Consider the following 11310-nt stretch of genomic DNA (forward strand, 5'->3'; position numbering starts at 1 on the left):
GTACCCAAAGAGAAGATCAAGAAGAAAGTTCTAGAAGGTGAGAGGAGGGGTCAGAGAAGTAAGGAGATTGGGATAGAAGTCTAGGGTGAGATCAGAAAACTGGAGATGGGGAAGCAAACAAAAGAGCTTGGGTGAGCAGATGCTATGATGAACTCTGTCAAGAGAGATCTCTGGGGAGAATTCTGGAAGTTTTTTGTGTGCTCTGTGTTGCAATATCCATCACCCACACTGGTCACCTCCTCAAGAGACAGTCAGTAAGGCCTGGGTTACTGTTCAGTACTTCTGAATTTCTGTATGTTTTGAAAGTGCTACCTTGCCAAAATGGATATTGAAAGACAGCAGAGACCTAATTTGTCGGGGTTCAGCAGTGTCATGACTTGTGATACCCAACATCTGTTTTAGGGAATTCAGTGAGGACATAGTTGTATGTGGTAGACTCCTCACTTCCAGATAAGTTGTGGGAAAGTCAAGACTCATGTCTGCTTCGTGGTCAGAGCTCTAGGCAACAATAGGCTGACAGAAATTCTCCATTCCACCAAGGCATAGAAGTAGGTTAGAGATGGCTGGGTGGGGAACCAAGAAACAAAGAGTCTGTCCATCAGCAAACATTTATTGAGCAGGTATTATATTTCAGGTATTATTCTACACAGTGAGAACAATGGTGAACGAGATAGATGGCATCCTTTCTCTTAAGGAGCTTGTATTTAGTAAGCCTGAGGCAGCCTACCAAGTGTCCTGAAGGGGCTACATTGGAGACGAGGAGGGGAAGTGCATGTAATGATGACCGGAAACCTTGAGAGACACCAACATGGAGGGATGATCTTGCTTGAAGGCCAAATGGCACGGTCCAGATATCTACATGGATAGAAAGTGTCTATTGAGAACCAGATCCCCAACATGTGCCTTTCTGCGCTGGATCCTACACACGCCTGATCCTGGAATCCTTCTCAGGGATAAGTGGTAGGGGGAAACATTGGGTCAAATGAGAAAACTCTGATAGAGCTGAAATTGACCTGAATTAGCAAGACTGAAGTCGATTAATTTATTTGGCAGGAGGCAGAATGGAGACTAGAGATGGAAATTAAACTAATAAAACTTATGAGAAAATTATTATTGTCGTACACTTTAGTTTATGACTTATTATATGTTTATTCAGTATACCTGGTTATAAATCTAATTGAATTGGCACCATCTGGAAATCACTTTGGTGTCTGTATGTGGCATGTTAATTAAGATTAGTGTTTGGATTGTCATTAAAATATATTCTAGGAGATATTGATGATCAGATCATTAGCAAGTTTTCCATGTGACTTTGGATTGAATGAATCCAGTATTAAAAAAAACTCAGTTTTATGCTTTGACAACTTAAGGATCACTGCAGATGTGAGAATGTTTTTTAATTTTTCAGTGTGATTCAGGTCAAGTTGAATAACAAAGTGAGGATTACATTGTGGAGATTTTTAGAGGTAGAGTTATAACCAAGGTAGGTGTAGGAAATATCAATGATGCTCTTGCTTCAGGACTGATATCTTGATCTGAATATACATGAAACACGTGGCTTCAATGTAAGGCTGGGAATGATGAGTAGATGCCAGGTTTGGGCTTCATCAGGGTTTGCACTGAGATTAAAAGAGTCCAGATTCAGATGTTCACTTTACTGCCTTCTTGAGGGTGTGTTGAGGCAAAGACAGTCAAAAGGTGGGATGTCACATAATCAAATACCCATAACTTTGGGGTCAGGTTGAGGGAGCAACTCAAGTTGCCTACCATGGGTTCAGGCTTAGAGAAGACCAGGAAATGGGCTGATAAGGAATGGAAATAGAAACAAGTCATGGGATAAGGGTTGGAGGAAAGGAAAGTGTTAGAAAGTTCAAGAAAGAGGGGCTGCATTCAGAGGTTTAGGTGGTGGCATTTAAGGTTTTAGAGAAGCAGATCTGGGTAACGATGGGGCCCGAGCCATAGGACTTGGAGGGAGTGAAGGTGGGAGTTTCAGAAGTTGGGTTTAGGGGATTGAGAAAAGGCTATCAGTAAGAGGCTTATCCAGATGAGGGAGATAGGATGGGGCTTGGGGTGGGCAATCCCAAAGCCGTGTGGCTGTAGACAGTTGGATGGAGAATACTGACGTCTGACACACATCAGAGGCGAGAAGTCACCAATAACAAGGAGCTTGTTTCCTTTTGGAGTTTTATCAGGTCTTTCGTTCAAGTGTTTAATTCATTTTGAGTTTTTTTTTTTTTTTTTTTTTTTGTACAGTGTAAGATAGCCATCTTGTTTCGTTCCTTTGCCTGTGGTTGTCCAGTTTTCCCAACACCATTTAAGAGACTATTTTTTCCCTGTTGTGTATTCTCTGGCCCCTTGATGAAAATTAATTGACTATATATGCATGGGTTTATTCCTGGGTGCTTATCTGTTCCCTTGATCTATGTGTTTATTTTCAGCCAGCACCTTTCTGTTTTGATTACTACAGATTTGTAGTATAACTTGATATCCAGGATTGTGATAGCTCCAGCTTTTTTCTTCCTTCTCAAGATTGTTTTGGTTTTTGATTTGTGTGTGTGTGTGTGTGTGTGTGTGTGTGGTTCCATACAAATTTTAGGATTCTCTGTTGTAGTTATGTGAAAAATACTGTTGGTATTCTGATAGGGATTGCATTAAATGTGTAGATTCCTTTGGGTAGCATAGAAATATTTACAATATTAATTCTTCCAGGGGCACCTGGGTAGCTCAGTCGGTGAAGCGTCAACTTCAGCTCAGGTCATGATCTCGCACTTTGTGGGTTCAGGCCCCATATCAGGCTATGTGCTGACCGCTTGGAGTCTGGAGCCTGCTTTGGATTCTATGTCTCCCTCTCTCTCTGCCCCTCCCCCGCTCATGCTCCGTCTCTCTCTCTCTCTCTCTTTCTCTCGAAAATAAAATAAACATTAAAAAAGTTAATTCTTCCAATCCACAAGCATGGAATATCTTTTCATTGTTTGTGTCTTCTTCAGTTTCTTCAGTCAGTGTCTTATCGTTTTCAGAGTATAAGTCTTTCACCTCCTTGGTTAAATTTATTCCTAGGGCTTTTTTTTTTTTTTTTTTTTTTTGGTGCAGTTGTAAATGGAACTGTTTTCTTAATTTCTCTTTCTTCTACTTTGTTATTAGTGTATGGAAACAACAGATTTCTGTATATTAATTTTGTATTCTACAACTTTACTGAATTCATTTATTAGTTCTAATAGTTTTTTGGTGGAATATTTAGGGTTTTCTATGTAGAGTATTATGTCATTTGCAAATGGTGACAGTTTTACTTCTTTATTTCCAGTTTGGATGCCATTTATTTATTTATTTATTTATTTATTTATTTTCTTGCCTAATTGCTCCATGGGACCATGGAACTTCCAGTACTATGATGAATAAAAGTTGCAAGAGTGGACATCCTTGTTTTTTCTTGATCTTAGAGGAAAATCTCTCAGTTTTTCACCATTGAGTATGATACTAGCTGTAGGTTCATCATAAATGGCCTTTATTATTTTGAGGTGTGTTCCTTCTAAACCCACTTGGTTGATAGTTTTTATGATGTTGATAGTTTTATGAGTGGTTGTTGAATTTGCCAAATGCTTTTTCTGTATCGATTGACATGATCATATGGTTTTTTATCCTTCATTTTATTAATGTGATACACCACGTTGATGGATTTGCAGATATTGAACCATCCTTGCATTGTGGGAATAAATCCCACTTGATCATGGTGACTGATCCTTTTTAAAAAAATTTTTTTTAATGTTTATTTATTTGAGAGAGAGAGAGAGAGAGAGAGAAGGAGGCAGGGAGGGAGACAGAGTATGAACAGGGGGAGGGTCAGAGAGAGAGACACACAGAATCAGAAGCAGGCTCCAGGCTCTGAGCTGTCAGCACAGAGCCTGACACAGGGCTCAAACTCGAACTGTGAGATCATGACTTGAGCTGAAGTCGGACGCTTTACCAACTGAGCCACTCAGGCACCCTGTGACTGATACTTTTAATGTATTGTTGAATTTGGTTTGCATTTTTATTTTTTGAGGATTTTTGTATTTATGCCCATCAGGAATATTTGCCTGCAGTTTTCTTTCTTCTTCTTCTTCTTCTTCTTCTTCTTCTTCTTCTTCTTCTTCTTTTTTTTTTTTTTTTTGGTAGTGTCTTTGATTTTGGTATCAGGGTAATGCTGACCTCAAAAAGCATATTTGGAAGCTTTCCCTCTTCTATTTTTTGGAATAGTTTGTGATGAATAGATATTAGCTCTTCTTTAAATGTTTAGTAGAATCCACCTTTGAAGCCATCTGATCTTGAACTTTGTTGGAGAGGTGGCATTTTTTTGCCCCTCCTTCTGCACTGAGCCTGGGGTGGGAGGACATAGCAGTAGAAGGTGCTTGTGTACCGATTTAGCAGCTGCCTCTCTGTTTGCTATAGTCCTGCGGGTCTTAGGAATGCCAGCCCCATTGTCTCTCAGAGCTCGGTGATTCAGGGGCACATCCCTTGGGTAGAAGCCCTAGAATTTGGAGTGTTAGATGTATGGTCCAAACCCATTACTCCTCAAGGAGAAGCTGGAAGTTGGAGGTTCACCCTGAACAAGGGTGCTGTGCCATGGGTGGTGTTTGTGGTGAGAGTGTGTCTCACCTTTCCTACCCATTTTAGTGTGGGTATTTTCTAACTTGTACAATGTGTAGGAGTCACTAGACTCATTTCTGGATTTCTCTCATCTAGCTACACACTCTAGTTCCATCCACATTATTGCAAGGATAGAAATTCAGGAGCCTCCTATGTTGCCATCTTGGTGATGTTTAGAAATGGTTTTAATTCAACTTGACCAGCAACACTTCAGGGCTGTTTACAAACTCCAGTCATCTGGTTTCACAATCTTTGAACATGTCCTGAATGGACACTCCAACACTCATGTTTCCAGACCTTAGGGCCTCTGTCCAAACAGTGACCATATGAAAAGTCAGATTTATGAGCCAGACGTATTACTACCAATGATCTTACAGAGGAACTATGAGAGACATTAGAGAATGTACATTACTCCCACACAACAAAAAATAAAAATCAAATAAGTTCCATTTAAACAGCTTCATTCTTCCCAATGACTCTCTTCTTGGTCTCAAAGAAACCGACTCTGGGTTCTGCCCCTATGACATATAAGATATCTGTGTCTGTGTCTGTGTTTACCTGTATTAATAAACATCTACATAGAGTTTACTCCCCTTATCTCCATTTATACATGCGGGGTTTTTACCCAACTTACTTATTTTTCACAACTTACTGGTATTTTCTTTTTTTTTAATTTTAAATGTTTATTTATTTTTGAGAGAGAGAGAGAGAGAGAGAGAGAGAGAGAGAGAGTGCACGAGCAGAGGAGGAGCAGAGAAAGAGACACACACAGACTCCAAATCAGGCTCCAGGCTCTGAGCTGTCAGCACAGAGCCCAACGCGGGGCTCAAATCCACGAACTGTGAGATCATGACCTGAGCCGAAGTTGGACGCTTAACCGATTGCTCCACCCAGGCGCCCCACAACTTACTGATATTTTCAGGTATCAACAGTTAATATTAAATTATCAATTTATTTAAAATATTAATCTGTTATGAATTATAATTTATATTACTTATAATGATTGTTGATATGATTCTAAATAATTATTCATCAAAATATTAATTAATTTACCAAATAGAAAGGATAAATAGCGTAATAATTACAAGAATATAGCAGGAACTATAAATTTAAAATGTTAGCCTAGAAATGTTACGCTTATCCAGTAGCATTCAAAATATGCTGCCTTTTTATATGGCACTGACATCTTTATATAAGTTTTTATCTTTATCTCATCACTAACTCCTGTCCTCCTCCTTCCAGAGTCTCAAACATGCTTGGTGCACAAGAGATAATCAGTGAACATTTCTAGTTAAATTAATAAGATTTTCCCCCAAATGCATTTTAAAAAATATATTTATTGGGGCGCCTGGGTGGCGCAGTCGGTTAAGCGTCCGACTTCAGCCAGGTCATGATCTCGCGGTCCGTGAGTTCGAGCCCCGCGTCAGGCTCTGGGCTGGTGGCTCAGAGCCTGGAGCCTGTTTCCGATTCTGTGTCTCCCTCTCTCTCTGCTCCTCCCCTGTTCATGCTCTGTCTCTCTCTGTCCCAAAAATAAATGAACGTTGAAAAAAAAAAATTAAAAAAAAATAAATAAATAAAAATAAAAAATATATTTATTTAAATTCAAGTTAATAAACGTACAGAGTAGTATTGGTTTCAAGGGTAGAACCCGGTGATTCGTCACTTACATACGACACCCAGTGCTCATAACAAGTGTCCTCCTTAATGCCCATCACCCACTTAGCCCATCCCCCCACCCACCTCCCTCCATCAACCCTCAGTTTGTTCTCCATATGTAAGAGTCTCTTGTGGTTTGTCTCCCTCTCTGTTTTTATCTTCTTTTTCCTTCCCTTCCCCGATGTTCATCTGTTGTGTTTCTTAAATCCCACATATGAGTGAAACCTTTTGGTACTTTTCTTTCTCTGACTAACTTACTTCGCTTAGTATAATACACTCTAGTTCCATCCATGTTGCTGCAAATGGCAGGATTTTCTTCTTTTTCGTCACATTAATAAAAGAAAGCATAAGAACCATATGATCTTTCCATGGATGCAGAGAAAGCATTTGACAAAATACAGCATCCTTTCTTGGTAAAAACCCTCGAGAAAGTTGGGGTAGAAGGAACATACTCAAACATCATAAAAGCCATTTATGAAAAGCCCACCGCTGATATCGTCCTCAATGGGGAAAAACTGAGAGCTTTTCCCCTAAGGTCAGGAACACGACAGGGATGCCCACTCTCGCCACTGTTGTTCAAAATTAAATAATATTGTATTACCCGCTCTGAGAGAGGGTGGTGACAGAGCATGTCTGCAGTCCGCCCGTCTGGTCTTTCTTCTCCTTCCCCGTGCTCTTGGCCCTCCCCCAGAACACCATCAAGTCTTCATTTCATTCACACCCTCTTTTCGCGAACAAGTGACGTGCTCCAGAAAATAATTAGAGAGTAAGAAACAAAGCAAACTGACGCCCCACCCAGATCTCATGGGCCGGGCATAGTGTGGACTCTCAGAAGAGGGTCCGTAGACCCCAGAGAGGAGACAACTGGGAAGAATGGAGCAGAAATAGTTCTCTTGGTCACACAGATGAAGGATGATCTTCATCTTCTGGGGGAGGAAGAACTGGCATCTGACGGTGCAGCAGCCCCACAGCCAAGTGGGAAGCACAGTAAACTGTGCATGTGACTTGTCACAGAGCCATAATGGCCTTGGCGGTGGGGCGGGGGGCGGGGGGGGAGGCAGCAGAGTGTGGTGACGTCCAGTAACCCCGGGGACACTTCCTGGTCCAGGGCTGGCTCGTTGGACAACTCCTCTTGCCCTGTTCCCCTGGCCCTGTCCTGGAATATTTATTCTCGGGCTACCAGACAAGGGGCTTTTTAACATGGGAATGTCTGTCTTTCATAGGAACTAGGTTTAGGATCGGCGATGTTCAGGGAACAAGTTGTGGGGCAGAAAAGAGCCAATTAAGGCTACTTCGTGCCAGGAAGTGAACCGGCCTTCCCTGCTCGGTGCTTATCTGAGGTGTCACCCCATCGGCTGCTTGCTTTGCTGTCATTTTTTATTTCCCATTTAAAAGAGGAACGCAAAAGCGGGTTAAGCAAGATTAAATTCGCTAGATATTTGTTCAATAAAAGGCAGAAACGAAAACTGATCATTCTAGCAAAAAAGATATAAATCCTAGCCAATGAAGCTACTTGCAAAGGGCCAAAGTGGCTCGCTCAAGGTCACGTAGCTATTAACTGACTGAGTTAGAATGATCAGGAACACTGTGTCTTGCCTGTTATGTCCACGTTGCCTTGTATGGGCTGGGGGAGAGAGGCCGCGGGGCCTCCAGGAGGAAAAACTGGCAGGACAGAAGTATTCTGTCCACATGGAGTTTGCGTGGTTAAAGGAAGATCTGAAGAGCTAGCAGGATACTGAGGTCCACCTGCCTCCAAATCACATGCTTTAGCCTCTACGCCGTGCAGCCTCCTTGTGAGGACGTTCCAGGCAAGTCGAGAAGAGCATTGGCTCAAGTTCTAGGGCAGAGCACATCAGGGACATCGGGACAGCCAGGGCTGGGTTTCTGGACCTGGACAGGGACAGTCAGGCAGGATACAGATGGGACAGCCCAGCTTACAAGGTTTCTCTCTGTGACCGCACTCTTCTGACTGTCATCCCTGGTCCTTCTCTCTTGGATTTCTCTTTTCAGGTGCCTGAAGGCCTCTTTTCAGGCCACCACAGCTCACAGCTTCACTGTCCTCCTGAGGGAGGCCACAGCCCAGGTGCCCTGCCTGTCCCTCAGCATGCACACGGGCCCCCAGACTGACAGGTTGCTGCTAGTTTTTAAAGAAACTTTCGGGATCTTTTTCCTGACCCTGATGAGAATGTCACTAAGTCTGAGACTTAGTGGCCAAAAAATCATTAATAATGATTAACAAACCATAGGAGTGCCTGGGTGGCTCAGTTGGTCGAGCGTCCAACTTCGCCTCAGGTCATGATCTCGCGGTCCGTGAGTTCGAGCCCCGTGTCGGGCTCTGTGCTGACAGCTGGGAGCCTGGAGCCTGCTTTGGATTCTGTGTCTCCCTCGCTCTCTGACCCTCCCCTGCTCATGCTCTGTCTCTGTCTCTCAAAAATACGTAAAAAAAAAATTACAAAATTTAAAAAAATAATGATCAACAAACCATAAATAACAGAATATCTATTAATAGGCCATGTGACTGGACACCTACCGTTTTGGATAGTTCATGTTCTCCAGAACAATCCATTCTGTCTTTAGATTTTTTTTCATGATGAGTTGAAAAAATATATTTTCCTGCAGTTTCCATACGTAGGTCTTGTTACCTCTTTGGGAAGCTCACGGACCAGTTTTACTCTTAATGCCAGAGGCCTGTGCTTACCCTTCATCAACCCCAAGTCCTCCATCCTGATCTTGAGTTCCTTCTCAATCCTGGACACTGTGCTGGGAGGGAGGCAGAAAAACACGTGAGAGGAACAGAGGGGGTCAGTGGTGGTGTTTACGGGTGTTTACAGATGTCTACAGGGAAGAGTAGCCGAACCCACCCCAATCCTGTTTTCTAGCTCAATTACTTTTAGAAAATCAGCCCAAGACAACCCCAGTCATGTTGACAACCATGTCAGAATGCCAGTCCTTACCTTCTCCTCCCAGAAAGCACAGCCCAGTGACCCTCACCGGTGGGCTCTGTCTCACCTGTCCTGAAGCCAGACCTATGTAAGATGGGAGCACACGAAAGCCTTGTCCTCCAAAGACTGAGTGGGATGAATCTCCTGGAAAAATAATGTATCCATCATCATGGTGGTGGGTTCCCATAGACTTGGTGCCTCGTTAGCTCTTCAGATCTCCTTTGATCACACAAACTCCGTGTGGACAGAGTACTTATGTCCTGCCAGTTTTTCCTCCCGGAGACCCCATGGCCTGTCTCCCCCAGCCATGTCCATACAAGGCAACGTGGACATAATGGGAAGGGCACGGGGTTCCTGATGGTTCTAAAGATTCCGTGATGTTCGCTGGAATGCAATCATTCATTCGGTCAGAGTCAACAATCACTTATTGTGTGTCAAGCTCTGGGCTGCCGAGGAGGAACAAGGCAGAGACTGCTAGTAACGGGCACGCTCGTTACTCGTAGAGGGGCTTTCGCCTTGATGCTAAACCAGCAGAACGGGAGGCTCGCCCTTTGATGGCGTCCCCGGAGAGCATCTTCTGTGTTCTGAGGCGTGTCGTGGATGGATGTCCTCCAGACGACGATCTACGTCCACACAGCTTTGGGCCTCCCCACCCCCTGCGCCCCAGCCCATCATTCCCATCTGGATGAGCCTCTTGCTGCTAACCTTTCCTCAATCTCCGAAACTCCCATCTTCGCTGCCACCCGGTCCTGTGGCTCGGGTTTCATCGTTGCTGAGGTCTGCTTCTCCTCTAAGACCCTAAACGCCGCATTCCAAGTCTCCAGTGCCTTCCCATCCCGGGAACTTCCCAACACTGGCCTTCCCTGGCCTTCCTCAGAGACATCCCTTTTGCCACGGCTCCTTTCTGTCCTCACTTTTTCTCAGCCCATTTCCCGGCCTCCTCTGCATCTTGCAAGACATTTGGGTCGCTCTGTCGGCCCGAACCCCGGCATGGTCACCTCCCAGCGTGCCTTCCCGATTAGCCTCCAAGTCCGGATCTGTTAAGCCCACACCCTCAGCCCCACCCTCTGACTGCAGAGAGGGCCTCGAGGCCGGGCACAGGCTGCCTCTCACAGATGCGGGTGTCCAGCCACATGCTGAAAACAGTGCTCGCCCTCATGTGGGTCTCCTTCCTCTTTGTGATGGTTTCAGCTCTGACCACTTCTCAGAGGCCCCTGTCCAGTCCAGCCTCCCTGGTTCCCCAGAAGTGACGTATCCCCCATGATACACCCAAGGCACCGTGACTGTGACTGATGTGCCGTCCTTCACTCTCCACCGACAGGTGCTGACACTTATCGATATGTTCACCCTCTGTCACATTTTTCCCTTCCAGAAATCTGAGAATTACCTTACGCCACCAACATTCAAAGAGCAAAGCCTTATAGACCCTATAATTAGTTACCTCTCGTAGCCCTCCCCTTGCTCAACAGCCCTCGCCGGCTCCCCCTGGACCGGAGCCTCCCTGGGGCCACACTTCCTGTGGCGCCTGACGGGGCAGTCAAAGCACGAGTGCCACATGCATCACATCACAGGGCGCCTCTTTGCATCCTTGGGGCGATAGCCTTCCTTTCCTTTCTTCACGTCCCTGACTCTGCTAGTAAAATATGTTGGCAGGAAAGCTTTCGTCTTTATTTTTCCTCCCTTCTCTTTCACCCGATGTCCCACATGATGGGGGAGAAATATCTCTGAGCCCGGAAGCCTGAGCTCCTTGCTGGTTGGTGGGCTCATGGGCCACAGCAGGTCTTTTCTTCTCCAAGCGTAAACTCTGTAGGGCAGGTCTGCCTCCCAAAGGTGAAGGTAGATGCACAGGGTCTGGGATCCCGGTCGCGACCTGACGGAGGGTCGTCAACAGGAAAGCTGATGCTTTGAGGCTTTTCTGCATTCTGGGTCTGCTACTGCATCATTTCAAGATTTGGAGAGTGAGGGTGTGAGTAATTAGCATTTACGGACCCATTTGTGATAGAGCCTCCCTCCACCACGCGTACCTTTCAACACCAGTATCCCTGGCGCCCGACCGCCACGCGGGCTGAGACCCGGCCCTTCCAGACCA

Source organism: Herpailurus yagouaroundi, unplaced genomic scaffold (assembly GCF_014898765.1).
Source record: "Herpailurus yagouaroundi ecotype Mexico unplaced genomic scaffold, PumYag 207, whole genome shotgun sequence".
Taxonomy (NCBI): domain Eukaryota; kingdom Metazoa; phylum Chordata; class Mammalia; order Carnivora; family Felidae; genus Herpailurus; species Herpailurus yagouaroundi.